The sequence below is a fragment of the Talpa occidentalis genome, unplaced genomic scaffold (genome assembly GCF_014898055.3).
Source record: "Talpa occidentalis isolate TD23 unplaced genomic scaffold, MPIMG_talOcc4v2.1 talOcc4.15, whole genome shotgun sequence".
Lineage (NCBI taxonomy): Eukaryota > Metazoa > Chordata > Mammalia > Eulipotyphla > Talpidae > Talpa > Talpa occidentalis.
The window spans coordinates 68,153,553-68,180,973 of NW_023601543.1; positions in this window are offsets into that span (position 1 = coordinate 68,153,553).

Sequence of the window (27,421 nt, forward strand, 5' to 3'; positions counted from 1 at the left end):
AAAGAGAGCTAATCACCTTGACTTGGTCCCTCTTAAAGGCTTCCCCCAAAATGGCATCTCAGCTCTGCACCCTTCCCACCAACCCCCTTTTTCAGGATGTCCAGGGTGGAGTTCAGACCAAGGCACTGTGCAGGTGTGTCCCATCTGGCTTGGGTGGTGCCAGACATCCGGGGGCAGAGTTCAGATCCTCTGCCCTAAGCAGCTCCAACATTATTAAATTGGTTGGTTTTCTTTTGATAACCCATCTGATGCTGTTTTTGTTAACAGGCAGACTGAGGTTTACCCCAGTACCCCCATACCTCCATGCTTTAAATTAATTTTGCCATCCTCTGTGTAAAATATTCGGTTAGTGTGAAAGAACTTTAATGGGATTGGTGTACATAGCGATGAGAAGAAAGGATAATAGTTTCCCAATTAAATGCCCAAAGTTACCCATCCCCTTGTGGGTAAATGCCCAGCCCAGACCAACAGGGTTGTTCCAAAGTAAGGCCGCTGGAGCCTGCAAACTTGCTGTAACGGCAGGAAGGGCCAGAGCAGATTTTCTATGATTCCAGCAGACGGGGTAAAGGCGGAGAGTCCTGGAGCCCTCGGTGGCTTTGCAGGCTTTTATTGGGATTTACGAGGTACACGGCAGGCAGGGGTGCCGGGGGGCTGAGAGGCTGGCAGGCCTCCCAGCCCCCAGCAAGTCTTCACTCTTTCTGGGCTCTCCGGCCTTCTCTGGTGGCCTTGTTCTCTGCTCCTCTCGTGGTTCCTCTCTCTGCTCTCCCATTCGTTCTTCTGCTGGCATCCCCGTGACGTCATCCTTATAAGCCCAGTCTCTCAGCCCAGGTGAATCCTATCTACATATGCCCACACCCTACTCCAGGGGCCCACCATCAGGCATGTATTCAGGACCACAGGGATCCATTATCAATCCTAATGGCAGGAGGGAAGAAAAGCCTGACACTTTAAGTCTAAGGCATCTTCTGGGGGGAACCACAGGAAAGGGGCAGATGGGGTCAGGCAACTCAGGGATGAAAGCAGCAAAATCAAAGTACAACTCAAGTCAAAGGCTGCCGTTACCAGCCTCCCCACGGGTCTCTCACTAAAATTTCTCCCAAGTGTCTCTACATGTCTCAGCTCCATGTGTTTCCTTGCCTGCGCCCCAAGTCCCTGGTGCAATTCCAAAGGCATGAAACAAGCAGCCCTTCTTTACCTCTCTCTCTGCTTCAGGTGTCTCTTCCAAGTGCCCTCTGAGTCTTTTCTTCCCAGTCTTCTTCTTACCTTCCTGTCTGTACTCAGCTCCACCATTCATTAGGTGGGACAGGGAACACGGCTTCTCCCCCTTTTATGGAGATTATACTCTGTAACATTTTGATTACTTGTGTAGTCCAGGAAGAACCCAGAATGGTATAGGATGATTTCTTTTATGCTCTGACACCTGCAATTGGATGATACCCCACAAACTGCATTCTTCGATGTCAAGATGAGGAGCAGTGACTGCTTCTTCCATGAGAAAAATAACTGACAAAAGGACAAAGCTTCTCTTAGTCTCTTGGGCCTTTACTGCTATAAATTAAAACAGTCTGCATTCTTTAAGTTATGGTGATAGAGTACTGAAGGCCCATAAGCTTTCAATTTACCAAAGTGAGACTTAATTGGAAGAGGCCTACTCTGGGCATATAGAGAAAAACCTTTCTCACCCTTTGGGGGAGACTGACCCCACAGAATATTTATTTAAAAAATGGACAAGGGCCTTGCTGGTGGCACAAGGGATTAAGCACCGCACTATGAAGCAATCTGCAGACTCTGCAGCATGAGTTTGATCCCCGGCCAGCCAGGGAGCAACCCACATGGCACAGCAGACCTCTCCTGTCTCTCTCACTGCTCCCTTTAGCAATGTGTTTTGGTCGGTCTGCCTGTTCTGTTCCACACTCTGTCTCTGGTGAATCCTCTCACTCCCCCCCCATCTCTGGCCTGTACCCCAGCTCTTGTATGCATAAATAAATCTTTAAAAAAATTTAAAAAATGGACAAACCTCACTTTGAGATTATAATAAAGAACTATATAGAATACTACTACTGTGAACATGGGGCTGTATAAATCTTTTCCTATTCATAAAAGTGGTATTGCCAGATCATATGTTTTACCCTTGTTTAGTTTCCTGAGCAAACTCTGTACCATATTCCACAGAGGTTGCATCAATTTATATTCCCACCAACAGTGGATAGGCGTTTTCTCCACACTCTCACCAACATTGGTTGTTTCCAGTCTTTCTGATATGGGCTCTTCTTACAGGAGTGAGGTGACATCCCATTGTGGTTTGGATTTGCATTTCCCTTATAAGTGATTGTAAGGACAGGAACAGGGCACAGAGCAGGTTTTCTGATCCAGCAGACCAGGTAAAGGAGGAGTCACAGTCCTCGGTGGCTTTTCAGGTTTTTATTTAGATTTACCAGGCATATGGCAGGCAGGGGTGCTGGGGGGCCTGGAGGCTGGCAGTCCTCCCAGCCCCCAGCAAATCCTCACTCTGTCTGGGCTCTCTGCTTCTCTTCTCTCGGCTTCCATTTGTTCTTGGCTTCTGCTGGCGTCCCCGCGACACCACCCTTATAAACTCAGTCTCTCAGCCCAGGTGTACCCACTTCAGGTGCCCGCCATCAGGCATGCATTCAGGACTGCAGGGTTCCCTCATCTAGCCTAATGGCGAGAGGGCAGAAAAGCCTGATACATTTTCCTTACCCTACAGTGATGTTGAGTATTTTTTCATGTGCCTGTAGGTCATCTGTTTGTTGTCTTCGGAGAAGTGTCTATTTAGGTCTCAGGCTCATTTTTTGGATTGGGTTGTTTGTTTTTTCTTGTTGAGTCACACGAATTCTTTGCATATTTTGGAAATTAGCCCTTTGTCAGATGATGATGTGCAAATATCTCCTCCTAGTATGTAGGATGCTTTTTTTGTTCCTGTGGTGGTTTCTTTGACTGTCCAAAAGGTTTTTAGTTTGATGTAGTCCTGTAGGGTAAAGAAAATGTCAGGCTTTTCTGCCCTCCCGCCATCAGGATAGATGATGGATCCTTGAGGTCCTGAGTGCATGCATGCCTGATGGTGGGCACCTGGAATAGGGTGTGGGCATAGGTAGATGGGATTCACCTGGGCTAAGACTGTTTTTTAAGTGCGGTGTCACGGGGACGCCAGCAGAAGCCAAAGAGAAGCAGAGAAAGAAGCTGAAAGAGAAGCCAAGAGAGAAGCAAAGAAGCAGAAGCAGAGAGAAGGCCAGAGAGCCCAGATAGAGTGAGGATTTGCTGGGGCTGGGAGGACTGCCAGCCTCCCGGCCCCCCAGCACCCCTGCTTCCTGTTTACCGGGTAAATCCCAATAAAACACCTGCAAAAAACCACTGAGGACTCTGACTCCTCCTTTACCCAGTCTGCATGGGATCAGGAAACCTGCTCTGTGTCCTGCCTTTACAAGTCCCATGTGTTTAATTTTTTGTTTTGTATTCCTTGCCATTAGAGTTGAATCCACAAATACGTCTTTGAGGTTGATGTTCTATGTTTTCTTCTCTTTATTTTATGATTTCAGGTCTTATATCCAAGTGTTTAATACATTTATAATTAATTTTTGTGTATGGTGGTAAATAATGGTTTAATTCTTTTTTTCCCCTCACATGTTACTTTCTATATTTTCCAACACAATTTGTTGAAGAGACTTTCCATTCTCCATTGTGTGATCCTGGCTTCTTTCTTATTGATTAACTTTCCATATTTGTGTAGGTTTGTTTCTGGACTCTCCATTCCATTGATATGTGTTTCATTTTTGTTCCAATACCATACCATTTTTATTACTGTGCAAAGGATCAAAAAACTAGTACTGGGTCAGAACTTCTCTTGCCGGTCCTGGGTCCAGCCACTTGCTGCCACAAGTGCTAACAAAAGGGCCTTTGACATAAGGATTTTATTTATTTATTTATTTTTCTTTTTTGTCCAATGCATGCATTTTCATTTTGGTTATATTCCCCATACAATTGCACCCCCCTTATTTTGACCTAAGCAAAAAATGAACAATAAAAATACTTATTATGAACAATAGGGGAGAAGGAGCAGGGAGGTGGGGTTACTGACCAATGGTGAGAAGTGGGGTTGCAACTACAGGAGGCAGCAGGGCATGGCAGAGATCTGCTGCTGAGATCAGGGCCTCGCTCCTCCCACTGCCTGGTGGGACAGCTGCCTTCCATAGCAGATCTAATGGAAAAGAGCGAGCCCATAAGCCTCACTCCCTTCTAAAGACTTCCAAAAGGGCTGCTCAGCTCCTTCTCCTTCCCAGCAGTCCAGCTCAGGACAACGGCACAGAGTTCAGACCATAGCACTCTCTCCCTTGGTTCAAACATAATTGAATAAAACCTTGACTTGATGCATGATCCTCAGCCTTTTTTGTTTAATTATTTATCAAAGAAGGCAAAGTACTGACTTTAGTAACAGTATTATTTCTTTTATAATCCAGCCAATGTCCTACTACTTTTGATTTTCTTCCATGTATTACACACTGATTTTGCTCCCACGTTGTTTATGCTGGGATTATAAGTTCCCTTGTTAAGGACTTGAGTAACAAAAAAAAATTTCATCATTTTTATTGCCCTTTTAATTGCTTAAAATCCATACATTAATCAGAAACATCACAGATGTTGTATTCCTCCAGTGACCTCTACTGTTTACTTTGTTTTCTAGACTTGGTCTGATTGATAACATTCTGTTCTGTCCTTTCCTTAAGCATTTTTTCTTTCCTGAAATTATGTAAAGGGTCTCATAGACCTACTCTTTTGACCACATAAATTCCATTTTAAATCTGAACTGAAAAGGCATCACATTCCCCTTTTAGCATAAATATGGATGCTGTGTAGCACAATTAAATACATTACAGAATTAGAAGTAGAAGTTTAATTTAGGAATTTTGTAATTTAACCATTTTTGCTTTCAAATCCATGTGGGCTATCCCAGTAAAATTAACAGCGCAAAGACACAACCCTTTGTTATATTCTTATTACCAATGTTAAACTAAAAATTGAGGAGGCATCATTTATTTAGAATCAAAGAATTGCAGTTTGGGGAGTGCAAACTTAGCAACCTAAAATGTGTCCTATGGAGGCCAAGAGTCAAGTTTTTTTTTTTTTTTTTTTTAAGATTTGTATAAGAACTGGGGTACAGGCCAGATGTGGGGGACAGTGAGAGGATTCACTAGAGACAGAGTGGGGAGCAGAACAGGCAGTCGGACGAAATGCACTGCTGAGGGGAGCAGCGGGCAAGACAGGAGAGGTCTGCCGCACCATGTGGGATCCTCGCTGGCAGCCCGGAATCGCACGGGCACTGCAGAGGTTGTGGACAGCTTCACTGCACGGCACTCAACCGCCTGTGCCACCTGTGGAGACCCAAAAAGTCAAGGGTTTTTATGGGAAGAAAAAAGGAAGAGTTAGTTAAAGAGTTAGTGTTAACTTAAAACTATTATTTGCTATATATAATTGATTTCTGCTTCTGTCTTCTGTCCTTAATCAGTGTTCCTTATAATCTGGATGATTTTTTTAAACAACTATTTCCTTGATGGTTTCTTAAGGCAGTTGCTTTTTGTTCCAGTCCATAGGTCCTTGAGCTAGGGTAATGCAGTTCCTCTATAATGACTGCTGTTGGGTTTGTTTTTAAAATGGTTCAACAAATGTGAAATGTTCATACCACCAATCCAGTTCTTTTTGTGTAAGTGGAATGCGGGGCCCTTACCTCTTCAACATGATCTGTGATACCAAACCTCAAAGATCACAGCTAATATTACATCCAGGTATCATTTTTATATCAACAGCCACACACCTAACCTTATCACTCCCTTCTGAAAGTTGTTAAATGTTCTGATTTACATATAAATGTTGGTCTTTAGTAGGATGAAGTGTACCTAATGTGTGCCCTGAGCACCACCTAGTGGTATGAACATTTATTGGCAATGTTGTATGTGTTCTTTTGGCTTTGGCTGTCTTGGGGGCTAGAGGGGAAAAAAAGTGAGCTGTTGAAAACAGCTGGAAATAATTTGGGGCTAAAATTGTTTTAGAGTACATGAAAAAAAGCTCTCAAAGTATATATCCTTAAGTTCCATCAGTGAGGCTAAATTTTAGCAAAGTATGTTAGACAAGAAGAAGATAAAATAAAGACATAAGTAGAATAAAAAGTCAAACACACATGAGGTGTCTTAAATGAGATAAAGGCAGAACAAATGAAAAAGAGAAGAGAAAATAAATTAAGTACATATTTTATGAATCCAGTGTCGTGAGTGGCAGTATAAATATATGAAGAGGACAAAAATCACTACACTTCTTAAAAACTTAAGTATTTCAAATACTTTAACCTCAAATACCTTAACCTTAAAATATAATCCAGATACCTAATGGATTATATGTATCATTATTTTACATAAAAGACAAAGAAACATGTAGCAATTAGGGAAAATGCATAAGATGTCTAACTCAGTTTGATCTGTTTCTAAAACTCAGTCTCATCCTATTTACTATACAAGAAACCCTCTGAAAGAAACCCTATTTACTACACAAAAACACTGGTTTTCAAACTCTCTGCACATAGGAATCACCTGAACATTTTAATGCACATAAATGCCTAGATCTCACTGTAAGACATTTTAATTTAATTGGCAAGGAAATTATGGCTTGATAATCTAGGTTTTTAAAGCTATTCATTTGATTCTAATGTGTACTAAAATTTGAGGATAACCCAACACTAGTCTTTGACTTTCTTGTCAGTTATATAGTTCTATAGGCTCCAAAGAACTTTGTTATTTTATCAACACTAGAGTTTTAAAATTTAATATTTCAGAATCCAGTCATTTAAGAACTTTATGAATGAATGTTACAGACACACATCTGTTAAGAGGAGGTGCTGTTTCCACTGCCCCCACTTACATGCAGCCACCTTGGATTACAAGTCCCAGTCTGCCATGAATTGGACTTCCTGATTGGGGAAGCTATTGGAACTAGAGGTGGAGTGAAGTGGCCATGCTTGGTATATAATTGAACTCGGGTGGGCTCTGGGCTCTTGGTTTTTGGACTGACTTGCACCCAAGGACTTGGAGAGACTTGGAGGAGACACATGGAAGAGACTTAGAAGAGATGTGGGTGAAAGACACACAGGATGACTGTCCTTGGCAGAGATGATGGCAGCCATTTTCTTGATTTATCTTTTTATTTTTGCATCCCTCCTCTGTCCCAAAGCTGCCTGGCCTCCTTCCTGTGGTTCTCTGCTAGAGGGTGCTTTGGATTTGTGGCAAGCTTTCAGACATCAGCAGCCCTGCTTGGTGTTGAGCCTTTTTGATTGGACATTTGCCAATAAGAGGACAGGTAACTTTGGGGAGTTTTATTGGGGAATTATTATTAGGAATATCTTTTTTTTTTCTGCTTCTCTCTCTATGCACACTAATTCTGTCAAATATTTTCCACATCGAGACTGCTTCCTTTGTCTTTATGCAGTGGATGTAAGAACCCCTTAAAAGACTGTGCACCTTTAAGTTTGGGGTCACAAGGTTCCTCTTGGTCATACAGCAATGAGGGAGAGGTTCTTGTTAGAGCATTTATTTAAGAAAGCTTTTCTTTGGAACACTGACAGTTATGTGTTTGTCATTTCTCTTTCTGTTTGTCATATCCAAGGGTTACTCCCTCCTGTTCTCAATTTCCCCTCATAAATTGACTAGATCTCTATCATCACAAAATGATGCTTTTTAGGACTGTTTTCTGTCCATTGACATGGCAGATAGCCACAGCTGTTAGTCACCCTCTTAGCAGTTTTCCCTTCTTCAAATGTGCAGGCTTTCACCACAGCCTTGATAGTCTCTTTCGATCAGACAGTCTGCTCTGTTCCCTAGAAATGCAAGGGGCAAAAAGAGCTGCTTCTGACTTCATTTTACACAAATATTTTGTATCAAATCTGTCTTGATTCAGAAGAATTAATAATTGACAGAAAAAACAGAGTGAAGTTATTTAAAAATCATGGCCTATTTCCAGTATGTCATCCTCTGATGAGTTATTTAATATCAAACATATGTGTGTTTTTTGAAGTCCAAAGTTGGTCACACTGTTTGCCTAGCACACATTTGTATTTATTAATATTTGGGTTTTTAATCTGTTAAACAAGCTGATTCATGTTCTGGGCCTCAGTGGTTTATTTTGCATATATATAAGATTTACAGTGCTGTAATTTCAGTTATGAGTGCTACTTATACTCTGCTAAATCACAGAGAATATTGCATAAAAACAAAATGATTGCATAAAAATCTATTTTAAAATTTCAAGATCGAAAACCAAAGTTTCTATATAGCTTTAAAATATTATATGTGCAAATGTATGCCTACAAAATCTTACCAAAACAACAATAAAAAAGGCCACAAAGTTATATCTAGAATATATTAAACTTACATGTTCTCAAGAGTTTAATAATATTATGGTTGAACAATATTAAAATTAAGTCTTTCTGTAAAATCAAAATGGAAGTAGAATACTTGTCACCAGGGCCTGGGGGATAAGAAGAAGGCTATGATCAGAGGATGTGAAGTTTCAGTTATGTAGATAAACAAATTAGATAATGGAGTTCTACTATATAGCATCATGCTTGTAGCTAACATATCTGTATTGTATGCTTAAAATTTATAAAGAGGGTAGGGTGTTATATTACGTGTTTTTACCACACATACAAAAATTATAATAAAAGAGGTGGGAGGAAATTTTGGGAGGTGATAGATATGTTTATGGCCTCGGTGGTGGTAATGTTTTTATCCTCAAACTCATTGAGTTTGTGCATTAAATATATACAGTGTTTTACATACCAAAGTTACCTTAATAAATAGATTTAAAAATGTTTTATGAGATTTAAATTTTTTGCTCTTTTCTGCATTATTTCTCTCTGAAATTCTAGAAATTTTGTGTGGAGTGATACCAATGTATCTCTATAACTGACTCTTCTCAGAAAGAGTTTAGTACAATAATCTCAGACTTTCTAGTTTAATATCAGCCTTAAAAAATGAAAAGTTTTTATTTAAGCATTGTCCATATATAAAGTATTGTTTCTAATTTTAGAATGAAAGAGAATACTTCTCTTTTAAAAAAAAAGTTATAGGGCCTCCACTGGTGGCGCAGCGGTTGAGCACTGGGCTGCGCGGCTGCCTGCAGCCTCTGCAGCAGCAGTTCGATCTCTGGCCACCGGTGAGGGTCCCACATGGCGCGCAGACCTCTCCTGCCGCCCGCTGCTCCCCTCAGCAGTGTACTTCGGTCCATCTGCCTGTTCTGTTCCCCGCTCTGGCTCTGGTGAATTCTCTCACCCTCCCGTGCTTCTGACTGTACCCAGTGCTTGTATAAATAAATAAATAAATCTTTAAAAAAATAAAGTTATAACCTATGGAAAAATAGACACCTTCAGGTATCTATTTAATCATGGGACATAAATTCACTCTCAGTGCACAGGTTAGAAAATTAAGGAGCCATGTAAATTTACATTCACTGTTTTGTTCAGGGCCTACAGCAGACTTTCTTGCATTTCTTTTAAAGATCAAAGGATGGTAACTTCATTGGTGTGACAGTGAAGTATCTAAATCTTTATCATGTTTTTGATATTTTTCCAATGCCTCATTTAACCTAAGCTAGAAAATCAATCTTCCTACTCCGAATCAAATCTCAGCAAGTTTTTGGATGAGAACAGAATTCACTAGATAACCCCATTTCATTTTTAGGATTCTGGATTCATTTGTTGTTTCTTATTGCAGATATTTTCTTTACAGGGAAATTATATAAAATTGATGACTATCATTTCTTAATCAAAATTAACATATTTATGAAAATTCAGCATGAATTTGTATTCTTGGTTCAGGAAACCCTGAAAAATGTTAGTGTTCATCATCAGTGATTTTAGGGAGATAATCATCAAATTTACAACTTAGAAATAATAATATTGCCAGTAGTATTGAGTATGAATCTGGAGACAGTGGTTGAGATGGGAGGGGCAAAATGGATGAAGGGCAGTGTATGTTAGTGATAGCAAGGATATGAACTAAGGCAATGGAATTTGATTAAAATGAAGGACTTTCGGTGATATATTAGGAACAGAACTGACTAACCTTGGTGATACACTGAATAGACAGAGAAGTCAGGAGTGGGCCTCCCCTGTGGCTCAGTGGGTTGAGCGCTATGCTGTGAAGCTGTCTGCAGCCTCTGCAGTGGAGGTTCGATTCCTGGCTGGCCAGGGAGCTACCCACATGGCACAGCAGACCTCTCCTGACTCGCCTGCTGCTCCCCTCAGAAGTGTATTTGGTCAGTCTACCTGTCCTGTTCCCCGCTCTGTCTTTGGTGAATCCTCTCTCCCTCCTGCACCTTTGGCCTGTACCCCAGTTCTTGTATAAATAAAATAAATCTTTTAAAAAAAAAGAAGACAGGAGAGATGTGAGAGAAAGGTACTCATATGTTTCTGTCTTTGCTTACTGGACAATGGTACCAACAGTAAACATTGGATTCTGAGGCAATATTTTAACCAGGAGGAAATATAATTACTTATGATTAGAATAATAGGCCAGTTACTTGAAGATTTAGACAGTTTTACAATCTTTCCAAATTTATATTCAGAAACACATGAATTAATGACCACAGAAGTTTGGTTGTTCCCTGACCTCTGTGCATAGTGTCAATGACTTTGGACTATTTTATCACTGGTTATGTCCCAACTCTGGTGCAAACAACATGGTATATGGATCATCATCCTGGAAACTTGTTTATTGACCTTATCTGTTCAAGTAGGAGCCACCAACATAGCTACACTTTATACTTAGCAGATTTGGCTGTTCTGTTATGACTATTTTATAATCATGGAGTTTTGCAATCAAGAGGCTTATTTTACTGCTTCAATCGAAGGAAACTTTGAAGAGAGTCTATGACTCAAAGGGAAAATGAAAATAAGCAAGAGATTATATTTGCCCCAAATTTGGGTAGGAAGAATTCTGTGACTGTACAACTCAAAAGATGATCAAAGTGTACTTGCCGTGTAACAAGTCTATTCAAGTATAACAAATCACTTCAAAACTCAGTAGCTATAACAAAATCATGTTACAGTCAGGACTTCTTCATATGTAAGAATGAGAATAAAGCATACTAGGGAAGACTCATGCTGATTGGGACCTCAGCTATGGTGGTTTGAATGACTGGAAATAGATTTGATAACCTGAGCTGGGTGATGTCTGGGGACCTTGATTCTGACTAACTTTTTCTTTATGCTATGGTTTTTGGGGCTGGAATATCCGCGATGGCGTCTTCACTCATATATCTGATGCCTGAACCTGGGTGCACAGTCTAGAAAAATGGGATGGGTTCTCTTTCCCTTTTTGTAAAACATCTCCATGTAGGATTTCTTGTAACTTGGAAATCTCAGAGTAGTTGGAATTCTTACATAGTGAGTAGCTATGTCCAGAGTGAATATTCCAAGTCTTGGGTGAAACCTGTAAGGCTTCCTATTACCTCACCTCAAAAGTCTTAAGAACACATTTTTTGTTGCATTCTGTTTTTTGATTGATTTACCAGGTCAGCACAGTTTCAAGAAGGGAGCATCAGACTACATTTCAATGGGAAAAGTAGTAATGATTTTATGATTATATTCACCGTACCATAGCACATGATAAAAAGTGTTTCGATGATGACTTTTCAATTGATGTAAAAATTAATTGCTCCCTTTATTGTCTGAAGTGCAATACTCTCTGGGTGAGAATAAAAGAGGAAGGGTATAGAATTTGAAATTTTTGGTATTCACCCTGATATTTAAGGTAATGGATTAAGGATATTTTTATTATGTAATAGTTTTCCCATACCAGAGGCCCATTATAATATTAATAGCTATTTACCAAACAACCATAATTGCCAGATATCTTGCTTGTGCTTTACTGATTTGATCTTGAGTCCCATGCAAGGTAGGTATTACTGTTCTCATATTGCAGATGAATTAATTGAGGTTGAGACAATTTAACTCATTTTCTCTTAGGTACAGTAACAGAGAATAAATTTGGATTCAAACAAGCTTAAGCCAGAAGTTCCCTGTTCTCTGTTGTTTCCTCATAGTAATTTTTTTTATGCATTGATTCCTCTCCTGCTCCCCACCTATACATCTCTACTTTTCTTATTGTGTTTGGAGTTGAGCTCAGTCTTTCTCTCCTACAACAAAACCTGACTATACTAATTCCCCTCGATAAAGTCTTCCTTTCTGTAGTTAAGAAGTGTCATGAGTACTTTTTTCTTTAACACGTTCCAAGGCTTTCTCTACCTAAATCTCCCGAATATGCCATCACATTTTCTGTGCCTTTGTTCATATTGTAGGCTATGCTGGCATTGGTCTACCCTTTATACCCTAGCTCATGTCATACCCCTCTGCAATATCTGTATAAGTACAGAGCCCTTCCAGTTGTTCTCTGAAACTCCTGTTTGTATAAATACTTGTCATTCTTTATTTTTCTAAGTTATTTTTTTCTTAGATTCTTAATAGAGCACTGTGTGCCCTAGAATCCACTGGATTGTAAGCTCTAGTAATGCAAAAACCAGGCATCATTAGGTGTCCCCATAATGACTAAAACCAGATGTTACACAGTAGAAACTCAATAAATGCTTGATTAATTGGGTGATCCTACTATATAGTGAAAATTTCAAGGGCTATTGAATTGGATTCTGTTCTCCCTACTTAGCTATGTGACCTTGGGCAATTTAATTTCTCTATATCAGTTCCGTTGTTTGTAAAAGGCAATAATAACTAAATCAATGGGTTGTAGTAAAGATTAGATGATTTTCTATGCAAATAAGGTAAATGCCATACTATACTTAAAGGCGACTTCTGCTTAAGATCCGGGATCCATTTTTGAAGTTAGGCAATTTGTGTTAACATATTTATCAGAAAGATATGTCCTACTATCTAAAAAGTAACCAGTTAATATATTTTATGCTAACCCAACAACACCAACAAATTTCCTGAAATGTAATAAGAAAACAAATAAAAAACTCCATGTACTGTGTTCCAGTTTTCTATTTAAAACACAATTTCCTAATCACCTAATAATCAATATGGTATTAACAAACATTGCTTTGTTTGTGTAAGATGGCCTCTTTTAACCCCAGTAAAATCAGAATTGCATGTCCTTGTCTATGACACTTTGTAAGCTTTTTAAACTGTATACACATGATTCTGAAGTGTTATCCAATGCATTTGGACTGTAACTTGAATTTCCTTATGATTGTGTAAGTATAAAAGTTTGTGGGATGTAAGTAAATGTTATTCCTGTATAATCACTGGTTGAAGCACATTTGATTTTGAGAAATGATTGTATTTTCTGTAGTGTAGTTATTAAAATAAAGAACTCTTCTAACAGGATAGCAATGTAAACAGAAAGTATTGTGTGTGTTAAAACTCATAGGTATTGCAAAGTATAGTTGCAGGTATTAAATATTATTTCTAAATTCCTTCTATTCTGAATCAAAGTAATTCTAAGTTAGAGATTAAATTTTATCTTCATAAGTTCATTTAAAACATTTTTATTTGTTAAGGATTAAGTTATGTAAAAATATGTCTAGGGTTTATACTGATAGTGACATTCATGCTAGCCCACCTCCCTCACTTGTATTTCTATGTGTTCTGCGTGAGTTGTGCTTGTTACAGGATTTTGCATGAAATCTGGATATTTTCTAGTTAATAGTCATCTCCAATAGTTTGATACATATCTGAAACATTTGCTTGATTTCTTTCTGAATTTATTATGTAAGGAAGTAGGGGAAACCTCTCTCTCATCCCTCTGGGTTCTTCTTAGGCTGGTTAACCAAACAAATTAACATCAGTAATATTAGTAGGAGTAAAGGAACACATTTAATTGGTGAATTTATATGGCTGTAAATTCTAGAGCAAATGTGAGAAATGAGGGCTTACATTCTTAGTTAAGGGATGGATTAGGGGTTGGTGGTGACAACGGTAGCGGATGGGCTACCCTTCATATAATAAGGAGGGGATGACTTCATATGATTAGACTCTGGTTTTAGATGTTTATGCTGACTTTAAATAGATTTCTCAGATAAAAAGTTTATTTCTGGAGATTACCCTAAATCTGAGTAATTTCCATTCTCTAAGTCACTGGTAACTTTCTCTCCAGATTGGCAGCACCACATGCCAAGGTGACACATTTTGGATAAAGTCTTTGGACATTTTGGAAAAAACTGAATGTTTTAGGAGGGGGGAGTCTATTCTTTAATTATTAGAGGAATTTAAAAAAGTTTATAGCAACATAAAAAGTGATTGTAGATAATTTTTTCCCAAATATAGACAGCCTTCTCTACTACCATACATGAATACTCAGACTGAAAAGTCAGCTCAAATGATATCATCTTTCGGAAGCAGATGAATGGAAACAGAAAGGATATCATGAAACTAATTTATTAATAGTTGTTAATGAAAGGGTGGGTAAGTGGCTTTTTTTTTGAAAAAAATATAAATTTCCTACTAGCAGAGAAATCTTTTAAAAATGTTTAGTTGTGCTGGAGATTAACTATTGCAAATTTAGTTGCATTTGTCAGGTACTACAAGAAACAACTAGTATATATATCTCTTGCTAAATAAAAAAGAAGATAGAGCAGCAAAATTCTGTTTGTAAGTTTGTGTGTGTGTGTGTGTGTGTGCATGTGTCTTACCAACACTGTCTCTGATACTAACATTCGTTTTCTCTGACTCAGAGACAATAGTTTAATACATAATTGTGGTTGAAAGAACTGATTGATACTTGAGGGGAAGTTCTCCTCATGCTGATCACACGGAAAAATGCCAGGAGGAGAGGAGACTGACAGCAACCATCAGTAAGTTTCAAAACTCAAACAAGGATCTTGTTTACAGCATGTGTTCAGTATGGAAAATCATTTCAATACTGACACAGTCTTCTAAAGTTCAGTTTATTGATATATCTAGCTATATACCAAATGCCTGTGCAAAGAGAGTGTAATATATCAGAATAGAACCTGAAGTTATATACAGGACGTGTGCATTAGTATCCAGCTGAATTCTTACTACTGGTGTTGTTTTGGAGAATTACATTTCTGGGAATAACATTCTTTGTCTTTACCTATCTTTTGGGTTTTAATTTTGTTTGATATTTTGATCCTGTTTTATCACTGTAGGGGCATCATATGTAGTATTATAGCTGTAAATATTAATAGGTATATGTATGGGTGGGTAGAAAGATGAGTAGACACAAACGTATATACATATACATATATACATATACTATTTACATACACATTTAGGTGGGTGGAAAGATGAATGAATATGCATGTAATATACAATATATATAACACCTATACATGAATATATATGAATCAATTTGTATATACACACATACATGTAATTGTTCCATGCATATGTGTGTATATTGAGTAACATCACAAATTCCCCTGGCCATAGTTTTTCTTTCACAAACACGAAATGTTTTGGTTTGCAAAAATGAGAGTAAATATTTTATCTTCTATTAAAGAGGTTAACCTCTTTACAGTAAATGGGACTTGAAACGGACTTTTAGGTTACGAAAAATACTTTTAAGATAGCCATAAATATTAATATGTATGTATTGTGAAATGATTCTTAATGGATAAAAATAGTAAAATGAATAATAAATTTATCAATCATGAATATATTCATAAAGAATAACAATATTGAAGATGTACAGTGCTAGCAGAATATCAGGACCTTGCCAAATTAATAATAATAATTTTTTATATATTGTGTGCATGTTGTTAGCAGAAACATATGTTTCTAGCAGTGACCTTAAGAATAAAGCCTCATGTAAAAAACAAGTAGTTAAATACTCATTTCACTCCTTTAACCAAAGCAGTTAATTTCATAAACACAAAAGACTTCAGTCATCAGTCTTACATAGCATTTTATTAACTATATATCAGTACACAGTAGAAAGGCGCTTAAATCTCTCTTCTAGACAGATTGAGTACATTTCTGCGTACTAGTTGACTTTATTTGATTGGAATTGGCACATCAGTGAGAGGTCACAAGTAATCACTTATTCTTGGGAATTTAAAAATAACGAAGATGGGCTATTTTAGAAAACTGAAACTAAAAGTGACAACATAATCATAGAAATTTAAAGTTTGAAAATCCTCGTTACTTTCAAATATAAAAACCAATAAGTGGTGGGCCTCTGCGGTGGAGAAGCAGTTGAGTGCTGGGCTGCGAAGCTGCCTGCAGCCTCTGCACTGCTGCCGGTTCGATCCCCGGCTGCCCATGAGGGTCCCACATGGTGCGCAGACATCTCCTGCCATGTCCACTGCTCCCCTCAGCAGTGTCTGCCTGTTCTGCTCCATGCTCTGGCTCTGGTGAATTCTCTCACCCTCCTGTGCTTCTGACTGTACCCAGTGCTTGTATAAATAAATAAATAAATAAATAAATAAATAAATAAATAAATAAATAAATAAATAAATAAATCTTTAAAAAAAAAAACAAAAACCAAAAACAATAAGTAGTTAAATAACATTTGTTCCTTGTGTAGCTCCCACCTCACCTAGTCATGGAGGAAAGGGCCATTTCATTAGACCTGACAGAGATTCGCAATCCTTTAAGGCCTCACCATCCCTATGAACAAGTAACTTTGGCTGGCCATCTATTTTGTAAATAAAGTGATATTGGAACACAGTGAAACACACTTATTTATTTACTCTTTGGCCCTTTAAGAAAAAGTTTGCCAATTCCTGCCTTAGAAAACGAAGTCCAAACTCCCCAGGTTCCTTTAAAAAGATAGTTATCCTGTTTGGCTGCCCAATATCTTATTCGTCCTTACTATTTTGAGTATAATCTGTGTTCTGTGTGGTCTTTCCAATCAGAAGAACCCAGTTCAGGTTTGATCAAAGCTTGTTATCTAGAAGATTGAATATCAAGCAAAATGCTGTAACAATAAGAGATGATTAGAATTATGTCACAGTGATTATGTTGGTAATATTGTGCATTTTGTTCAGTGCATTCTAGCCAAATTGGTCCTGTTAAAGGATGACTCTCTAACTTCTTTCTTGTGATCTGCCAAAGTGTTCTGGTTCTCCTCCAGCTCTGTAACAGTTCTGTGAGCCCTTGATGTTCTTGCCCAAATCCCCTTAAGCTGAGGATAGATAAATTTGGTTTCCATTATTTGCTGCCAAATGCATCCTAACATGCACACTCATAATAAAGATACTACTAATTTGGTACCTGCTCAGAGCTATTGCTCAAGACTGTACAGAATTCCAGGAAATGCCATTCACATTGAAACCATTATGGATGGTATTCCTTGGAGTTGTGTCATGCCTAATCTTCATGGTTGATTGTCTTATATCTGTTCATCTTTCCAGTTCTCATTCAATTGTCTTGCATCCATGTCCTACAACTGAGTCAATTCTAACTACTTTTATTATCCAGACAAAGCAAAATATGATTTGCCCTTTTTGTGATCACTTTGAAGATTCTACTGAAGTTATTATATGATAGACTATTTTATGTGAATTGTTGATCTGGTCAGAAACTCATTCTTATGGGCCAAATTGTTACTCTCCTCTTCCCTGCATGCTGTATAATTGAAGTGACTTACCTCTATGTTGTCATTCTGATGCTTTATAATAACCCCCTTAGTAGTTTTTTCATGTACAGCTTAGTGTTCACAAATTATTTTAGTTTTTGCTTTTCAGTGATGGTTCCTTACCCTTTTTTTCTGACTTAAATGTTAATTTTGCAGGGTAGAAGATTCTAGGGTGGACATCTTTGCTTTTGAGAACTTTAAACGTCTCCTGCTATTCATGTCTTACTGTAAACTTTTTACTGAAAAGTTCACTGACAGTCTGATTGATGTTCCCTTATAGGTTACTCTTTTTTTTTCTCTAGAAGTTTTTAATATTCTGTCCTGGTCATTGGCTTTCAACAGTTTTATTATTATTTGGTGTGTGTGTATCTGTTGTTATTTTGTTTGAAAGTCTTTGGACCTCTTGGATCAGGGCATTGAATTTATTTCTCAGGTTAAAATAGATCTCAGCAACTATTTCTTTAAATTAATTTTCTATGCTTTTTTTTTTCTTTTCCTTCTAGAACCCTCATGATATGGATGCTATTTTTCTTTAGGTTGTCCCAAAGAGCCATTACACTATTTTCATTTTTAAATTATTTTTTTTTCTGTTTTTCAATTTATGTGTTCTCCAACATTGTGCTTTCAAGCTTGCTAATTTTCTCCATGTCTTGGTATTGGCCCTGGGTAGGGGGTAAGACAGGTGTTTTGAATATCACAGCCTCAGGCTGCAAGTAACAGCGTTGTATATGATAGTCACTGGTGGTCTGACCAAATTTTCTTGCCAGTTTGGGCTCCCACTGTTCTATATGGGGAGCCTCAGGCTCAAGCCACTAGCCATTATTCTGCATCCCAGTTCCAGTAGTTCTCCCATCGTGCACCCTCTATCCTGGACACCAATATTGTCCACCCTCTTATCCAGCACAGTGCTGGGTCTCCAAAGTCTCAGATGTGGGTATGTTCCCTTGAGTTAACAAATATAGAGGGGATCCAAACAGCAGCTGCCTCTCCTTCTCATGGGTTATATTGCCCTATTATTTTTGTAAATTTCAGTTGCACCTTTTCCTACTAATTTCCAATGAACCATTGCTCCTAATACATGCTGCAGCAGTTATCTTTTAGGGGTTATTCACTTTGCTGTTCCACAATTTAGTTATGAATGTATGCAAGAGGCAAGTCTGGTATCTTCACTCTACTGCCATCTTGCTGGATTTCTTTTTTTTTTTTTTTTTGGGGGGGCACTTTGTTCCAGAACCCAAGTGCAAACTCTTCACAGATTGTTCTTTTGACAAAGGCCTATTCATTCTGTAATGTTCTTCTCAGATGCCCCCTCAAGTATAAAACTTTTTCTGTCACATCGTTTTCCTGCCACCCACCTAGGTGTTCATAGTAAATGACTTTATCAAATGTGCACATAACATGATGGTTTTAATTTTCTGTACTGAAGTGTGATTTTTGAGCAAACAGATCTAATTGTGGACTACTAGAGGAGACTAGCACATCACAGCTACATAAATGCCTAGATCTTTGCAAATTCTCTAATACTTTTAATATTCATAATTCACTGAATGGATCAAATCATTACTACTTAACAGTTTTCAATTCCCCATTATCACGTATATACAAACACATCAATATTTACACCTTTTGACCAGTTGCTGTTGTCTAATAAAAAAACAAATCCCAATTTAGTGAGAACAGACTTCATTCAAAAAATAGTTATGAGGAAGTCTACTGGATTAGAGGAAGAAGGACGGTTGCAATAGAGAGAATACTGTGAACATAAAACCTGCAGACATCTCAAAATTTAGGTTAAATTTGTTTTACTTCTATATGGGGAATAAATAAGATTAGATATGATAGGGTCTGGAGAATTGGGACAAGAGTAGCTTGGGATCAGAGACTCTCTAGGGTAACCTATTTTCAGGAGAGTTTGTGTATTGGCTCAGGCTAAACTTGAGTGAGAGTTCTGGAGCATGGAGCAAAGTGCAAAACTTTAAAGTTTGATTAAAACAAGTATTTTGTTTCAACTGAGTTTTGCAACATACATTTCAATGAACAACATATGAGGCAAAAAATAAGAATTGGGAAGATCTTTGTCCTTGCCATCAAGAAACAAGGGAAGGCATCTGTGAGTCTTACTTGTCACATGGGCAAGGATGATTCTTTTAAATAAGTTGTTTTACACGGAGCAAAGGGAGAGAGATATCTTCATTTGTGCTTTTTTCCAGGATTTACAGGATGCAGGTAAAATTCAATATTGTTATCGGCAATGAAGTTTTTAGTATTAAAGGAAGGAATTAGATCTACATAGAATTTTCTGTGGTCATTATACAGCCAGTAATGTGTCTACTTGTTAAATTTAGTTAGTCTTTATTTTAGAGAGTTTCCTAAATTAAATAGGTCAAGGGCATCTCTATAAAGAACAAAACATTGCTTTCCTGCCTAAGTCACTGTGCACACTGAGTATCAGAGACATCAGATTTCTTTCAAGCTGCAGTCACCTCCATTCACTCAGTAAGACTGCAGAGGGCACAATTATACTGGAGCAAGGCTTGAGTGAAAGATTGAGAACTTCATTAACTGAAACCTAGTTAATGCCTGGATGTGATGCTCTCTGATTCATATCTGCCTTTCAGGACAAAGGATTTTTAAAGAATCTTTTAAGAAGTGGTTTTCTTATTTGTCTCTCTGCTTTCTTTTTAATTAACCCTAACTGCATTCATGTTGGGATCTGTTTGAAGAGAATTATAAATGAATGCAGCATTTTTGTTATTTCCCCCTGAATTAAGATGTTATTGAAAAGCTAAGGCAAGGAGATAAAATATGCAAATTAAGAGAAAACTGTTGAGGACATGAGTAAATCTAAAAACAAGTGACAGTGTTCTGTTACTTTCTTGGAAGTCATATAAGGTAATGAAAAGACTAAAGATTATACAGGATATCTGTAAGCTACTTGAAATATAACATTTTATTAAAACATTTTAAAACTGTTTTTACTTAAATTATTTTTATTGAGTTATGTTGGTTTACAACACTGTATATGTTTTAGGGGTATAGGTTCATACCTCTTCATACGTTTGTTATCACACCATGCCCTCTATCAAAGAACCAATAGTCTTCCAACATAGTTCATTGCCCAACCCCACCACTGTGTCCCATGCTCCCTAATTTCTCCACCCCTTCTCATAGCCTCAATTCTGCTGTCCGATTTCAAGGGTTTGTATTGACTGTATCTATCTTTATCTATTTTGGCTTTATCTATTTCTTTGTTTTGTTTCTATATATTCCACAAGAGTGGAATTATCTTTGTATTTATCTTTCTCCTTCTGACTCATTTTGCTTAGTATAATCTCCTCCAGTTCCATCCATGTTTTTGCAAATAGCAGGAGTTTACCTTTTTTGATAGCTGAGAAGTATTCCATTGTACATATATACCCCATCTTCTTAATCAACTCATCTGTATTTGGGCACTTAGCTTCCCATAGTGCATGCTTCCCCTCAAATTAATGAATTGTGGGGTACATGGCAGATCCATTTTTATCATTTGAGAAGCCTTCATACTTTTCCCCATAGGGCCTGGACCTGTCCACATTCCCACCAACAGGATAGGAGAGTTCCTTTTTGTGATTAGCTGAGTAGATAGCCTTTATTAAGTGCTGAATAATATTGCATTGTCTGCACGTACCAGACACTATATTATAACATACCTGTTTATTTATCCTTTTACCTATTGATGGACATCTTGGTTGCTTCCAAGATTGGACAATTATAAATAAAACTGCTATAAACATTCATATGCAGGTTTTTAAGTGGACATGTTTTCAACTTCTTTAGGTAAGGTAAGTGTCAACAGGACTGATTACTATGTCATATGCTAAGAGTATGTTTAATTTTGTGAAAACTGTCAAACTCTCTTCCAAAGTGACTATACCATTTCACATTCTGACAGGATTAATAATAAATAAATATTATGTTCAATATGATATTATTAAATTCAGCATCTTTTGTTCGAAGGGAGCACCAATTTTAAACTGTAAGAGGGCAGGCTTCCCATTGCTTCTGAAACCATTTCCACAAATAAACAAACAGGCAAAGACATACACACACACAAAATAAACAACAAACTAACACAAAAATAAAACAAAAACCCCACACTAATGGAACTTGATAGCATTGAAAAAAATAATCTGTGGAATATTGAAATCTTCAATAAATTCAGTCCCTTTGATACACATAACAAATTGTTTTTTTTTAAAGATTTATTTATTTATACAAGCACTGGGTACAGTCAGAAGCGCAGGAGGGTGAGAGAATTCACCAGAGCCAGAGCAGGGAACAGAACAGGCAGACCAACGAAATACACTGCAGAAGGGAGCAGCAGGTGGCAGGAGAGGTCTGCACGCCATGTGGGACCCTCACTGGGAGCCAGGGATTGAACCGGCGCTGCAGAGGCTGCAGGCAACTTCGCAGCCCAGCGCTCAAACGCTGTGCCACTGGGGAGGCCCCACATAAAAATTTGTTTTTAAATTTAAAATAAGTATACTGACTGAAATAAATCAGTAAGAACTGGTTACATGTAAAGAATATATACTTGGTGATTATTCTTACATAAAATTCTAGGAAATGCAAATGAATACATAGTGGCAGAGAAGAGGTGAATGGTTGCCTAGTGATGAGGCAGTGAGTCACTGGGGAAGAAGAGTTACCAAAGAGTGAAAAGAAAATTTGGGTGATGATGAGCATATTCATTATCTTGATCATGTTGATAGTTTCACTACTATACACATAAGTCAAATTTTATCAAATGATACAATTTAAATATGTGGTTTGTTGTGTGCTTGTAAACCTCTATAAACAAACAAAAAATAAGTTAGAGGATTTGGTGGTGGGAATCCTATGGAAGTGATACCTGATGGAGGGAAACCAAAATTTTAGCTGTAGTTTCTTTTTTTTTTAAAGATTTATTTATTTATGCAAGAGCTGGGGTATAGACCAGAAGCGCAGGAGGGTGAGAAGATTCACCAGAGACCAAGTGTGGAGCAGAACAGGCAGAGAGTCTGAAGACACTGCTGAGGGGAGCAGCTGGCAAGACAGGAGAGGTCTGCTGTGCCATGTGGGTATCTCCTTGGCCAGCTGGGAATCTCTGTGTAATGAACCCATGCTGCAGAGGCTGCGGACAGCTTCACAGTGCTGTGCTCAACCAGCTGCACAACCGGGGAGGCCCGCTGTAGTTTCTTATACACATATGCATTACAACACCCATCACATTTCCACCCCCCAAGACTATGGATGAATAGAGACAATGTCCTGTTTATGTTTTCCTGAAAGGGTCTGATGCTCACTGAATAATTTAAATATGAGTTCCAAGCAATGTGATTTGACTGATAACTTTAAGACGATCTTTATTTTCTATAGTGGAAAGTGGATTTGTCTTGTAAAGTAGAGGATTCCTAAAAACATAGGGAGTGAATTGGTTCATGAGACTTACTGAGTTTCTGGCAAACATGGGTCTTATCAAAACACTTAGGATAAACACTGTTTACTGATGTCTAGGTTCTCTGAGGGCAATGCTATGAAAATAAGAGTGTAGGGCCTTCATGGTTGTGCAGGGATTAAAGCCTCAATGCTATCAAGTTATCCCCAGACACTGCAGCATGAGTTCGATCCTGACCAGAGAGCTGACCCACATGGCACAGCAGACCTCTCCTGTCTCACCTGCTGCTCCCCTCAGCAGTGTATTTCAGTAGACCTGTCTGTTTTGCTCCCCACTCTGTCTCTGGTGAATCCTCTCACCCCCCCCTTTACCTCTGGCCTATATCCCAGTTCTTGTATGTATAAATAAATAAAAACTACATCTTTAAAAAAAAAAAAAGAAAATTAGTGTAAATGTGATCTAAGCTGTGACATTGGGTGAAGAAGTTGAGGCAATATATTAAAATAATACTGTTGCCTTGTGAGTTGCAAGGAGATTGTTTTGATGTTCTCAGCTTTTTAGAGTAAAAGAATAAAGGCATGTGTCTAATCAATAGCTATTGATTCCTTGAAAGCAAAGAAAGGTTCCTTAGAAACTTATTGATTTGTTCTATTGAAGAGACCACAAGAACAACAACCTCAATTTGCTGACTCTAGCTGATAAAATTTATAACAATACTCTGTTATAATCCTGAATATTCTCACTTCTGGACTAGACAAACTGAAAATTTAAAAAGGGGTATGGTAGAAATCACCAACCTACTTTTGGCATATTATCATTAGAGTAGATAGAAGAAGAAACTTTAGGGACTTTTAGCAGGCCTTTCCTAAAAATAAGTATTATTCCCCGAGACATCCAACCAAGTTGATGATTTTGGTTGTGACTGGGTGTACTAAATAACACACACACACACACACACACACATACGCACACCATATTTTTTTATCCATTCATATGTGAATAGAAATTTGGATTGTTTCCATATCTTGGGTGTTGTGAATAATGCTTCAATGAGAGTGAGAGTTCAGGTATCTCTTTATTATATTGATTTCAAATCTTTAGATTATATATACAGAAAAGGTATTATTGGATCACGTGGTAATTCTATTTTTTTTATTTTTTGGAGAACTCCCATACTATTTTCCAAAATAGCTATCACATTACATTCCCAGCAAGAGTATACAAGAGTTTCAGTTTCTCCACATCATCACCAAAATTTATTATTTTTTGATAACAGTCATCCTACCAGGATGGAGATGATGTCTCATTGTGGTTTTGATTTATATTTCCTTGATGACTAGTGATTTTGAGCACCTGTTCATATACCTTTGGCCATTTGTATATCTTCATTTGAGATGTGTTCCAGTGCTTTGCCCCTTTTAAATGGTTTGTCCTTTTAAAAAAAATGATTGAAACATAAGGATTCCTTACATATTTTGGATATTAAACCCCTTATTAGATATATGGTTTGCAAATATTTTCTACCAGTCCATAATTTGTCTTTCTGGTTTTGTTTTTGATTGTTTCTTTTGCTATGCATAAATGTTTCAATTTGGTATAGTTCCACCTATTTTTGCATTATTGCCACAAAATTTGTTAAGGAGGTTTTCTCCTATATTTTATTCTAGAAGTTTTACAGTTTCTCGTTTTACATTTAAGTGTTTAATCCATTTGAACTTAATTTTTGATATATAAAATATAGGTCAAATTTCATGTGGATAGTTTTCCCAGCACCATTTGTAAGTTTGAAAAAGAAGAACACAGCTGGAGGCATCATACTTTCTGATTACCAAATATTTCACTAAGCTGCATTACTCAAAACATTATGGTATTTGCAAAAAGATAGATATGTGGACCAATGGCACAAAATAGTCTGTAAATAAACTCTCTTTTACACAGTCAATTGATCTTTGAAAAGGGAACTAAGAATACACAATGAGGGATAATAATCTTCCAGTGACTTTAGAAGCAACTGTTTTACCTTACAGGTTTAGAATGCTTTTTATATATGACTTATTACTTGATTATCTTTACTCAGATCATTAATGGGGATTAAGTCCCAGGAGACAATAAGGATAATTTTTAAAACTTATTTTCTCGTTTTGTGCTGCTAGAGTCTTGTTCCTTGTTGCCAGCTGGAGATTTACTGCCCTCAGTGCCAATTGGGCTAGGTTAATGATGGCAGTTTTCCCTATATCCTCAATAATTTTTTGTCTCTGATTTCCTTTGGTATCAATTTTTATGTTAGGGAAACCATGGCTTATTCTGGCATAATTACATAGAAAATACACTTTTACCTTTAAAAAGATAGCGGGCAGTTTATGGAATCTCTGAAAAGTTTAGGAACAACGCCGGCGTTTAAGGATTAAAATTATGATCAGCAGGGCCTCCCTGGTCTCGCAAGGGGTTAAGCACTACGTTCTGAAGCAATCTGTAGCCTCTGCAGCATGAGTTCGATCCACGGCCAGCGAGGGAACAATCCACATGGCACAGCAGACCTCTCCTGTCTCGCCCGCTGCTCCCCTCAGCAGTGTATTTCAGTCAGTCCGCCTGTTCTGCTCCCCACTCTCTCTGGTGAATCCTCTCACCCCCTTATCTCTGGCCTATACCCCAGCTCTTCTATAAATACATAAATACATAAATAAATGAATAAATAAATAAATAAATAAATAAATCTTTAAAAAAGTTATGATCAGCAATCACAATGAAGAATTGGTTCACAGAGCAAGTACTGCTGAAGTCATGGGGCAGATATACTGCAGCTGGAAGATATACTGCAGCTGGAACTACAAATATTAGTGATATGAAATGCTAAATACTGTCATATGAATCTCTGATATGCTTCTGGACTGAAAGTAGTTTCTGCTTTTCTTTTCTAGAACAGATTCTCAGCAATCTTTTTTTGTTGTCAATACCTTCCAGTTCAATCGCCATAGTGGATATAACTGATCAATGGAAACAAGATCATATGTTAGTCCATAGTTTTAAGGGATGCTCAGAGATCCAGCCCAGACATTATCATTCTCTATAATGATGGACAAATTTTTTTGCCATGACTTTGTGTTTTTTATAGTTTATGTACAGGGTTATATGATAGGTAATAAAAGTGAGGATTTCATTCATGAATAAATATCACATAAGTCATAATTTTTTCCATAATATTTTAGAATCAATGGTAAGAACGTCATATAGACAGTATGCTTATTACTTTATAATTTTTGGCTTTATATATAGTAGGCCTTTGTTTTTTACTGTTACTCTTTGGAATACAGAATGGGAATTCTTCTAGTTACAAAGAGGAAAATGAGAACATTTTTTTCTGAAGTAAACTAAATGAAATATGAACATGAAAATTAGCATCATCTCTGAGGCAAGAACCTTAAAATCATACTTCTCTATCAGTGGTGCAGTCAGTGCTTGGTTTTATTCATAATTAATGGAAAATATATTTAAGACATTACTGCAAATAAATATTTTAGAATATGTCTGGCTATTCCTGAGGGAGTGAAAAAAATATAATATAAAATATAAGTTATTTTTTCAACATAACTTCTAGTTGTGTATTATCAAATGTTACAACCATACATAGGTAGTGTCAACTGAAAAGTCTGGATTAGAAATGTAAATTGTTACAGGGATGATTGTAAGAAAGTTACTGTATTTTGCTGTTTATCACATTATTCTGAATTTTGTATTTAAGATCCTTTTAAGTTACTAGAGGCCACTGATATCAGAAAGAAAATACAAGGATCCTCATTACCAATGGGCAGCCAGTTATGCTTGTAGTCACAGGAGTAGGGTCTCTCCTTTTCCTGCTTTAATTTTTTTTTTTAATTATAAACTCAGGTTTATAAGCAAACAGAACAGGAGCTTAGATGAGAGCATGTGGGAGACTTTGTGCCTACTTGGAGTTTTTGCTTTGAATAAACACTGCAATAATAACAACAACAATAATAGCAAAGTTATATCAACAGTATCCGAAATATCTGTATATTTACCTAATTTAATTATTTGAATTGCCTATGTTTAGTCTCTGACCCTAACTCTCCATCACACTATCTTACCGCAATTGGAAAAAATCAAATTCTCATTATTAACTATGAAGCTTACATGATATATCTCCCAAATACATCTGTCTTAGTATACAGGGCCTAGGAAAACAAACATACCATAGACTCTCTTTCTTTGTGTGACTTATATCTCTTATCTGTGGAATTCAAAACAAACCTGAACACATAAAAGCAGAGAGTATAATAATGTTTACCAGGGGCTGGGGGTGATGTTTAAGGGAACAAACTTGCAACTAGTAGATAAATACATCCAGGAGATATAATGCATGACATAATGGATTATA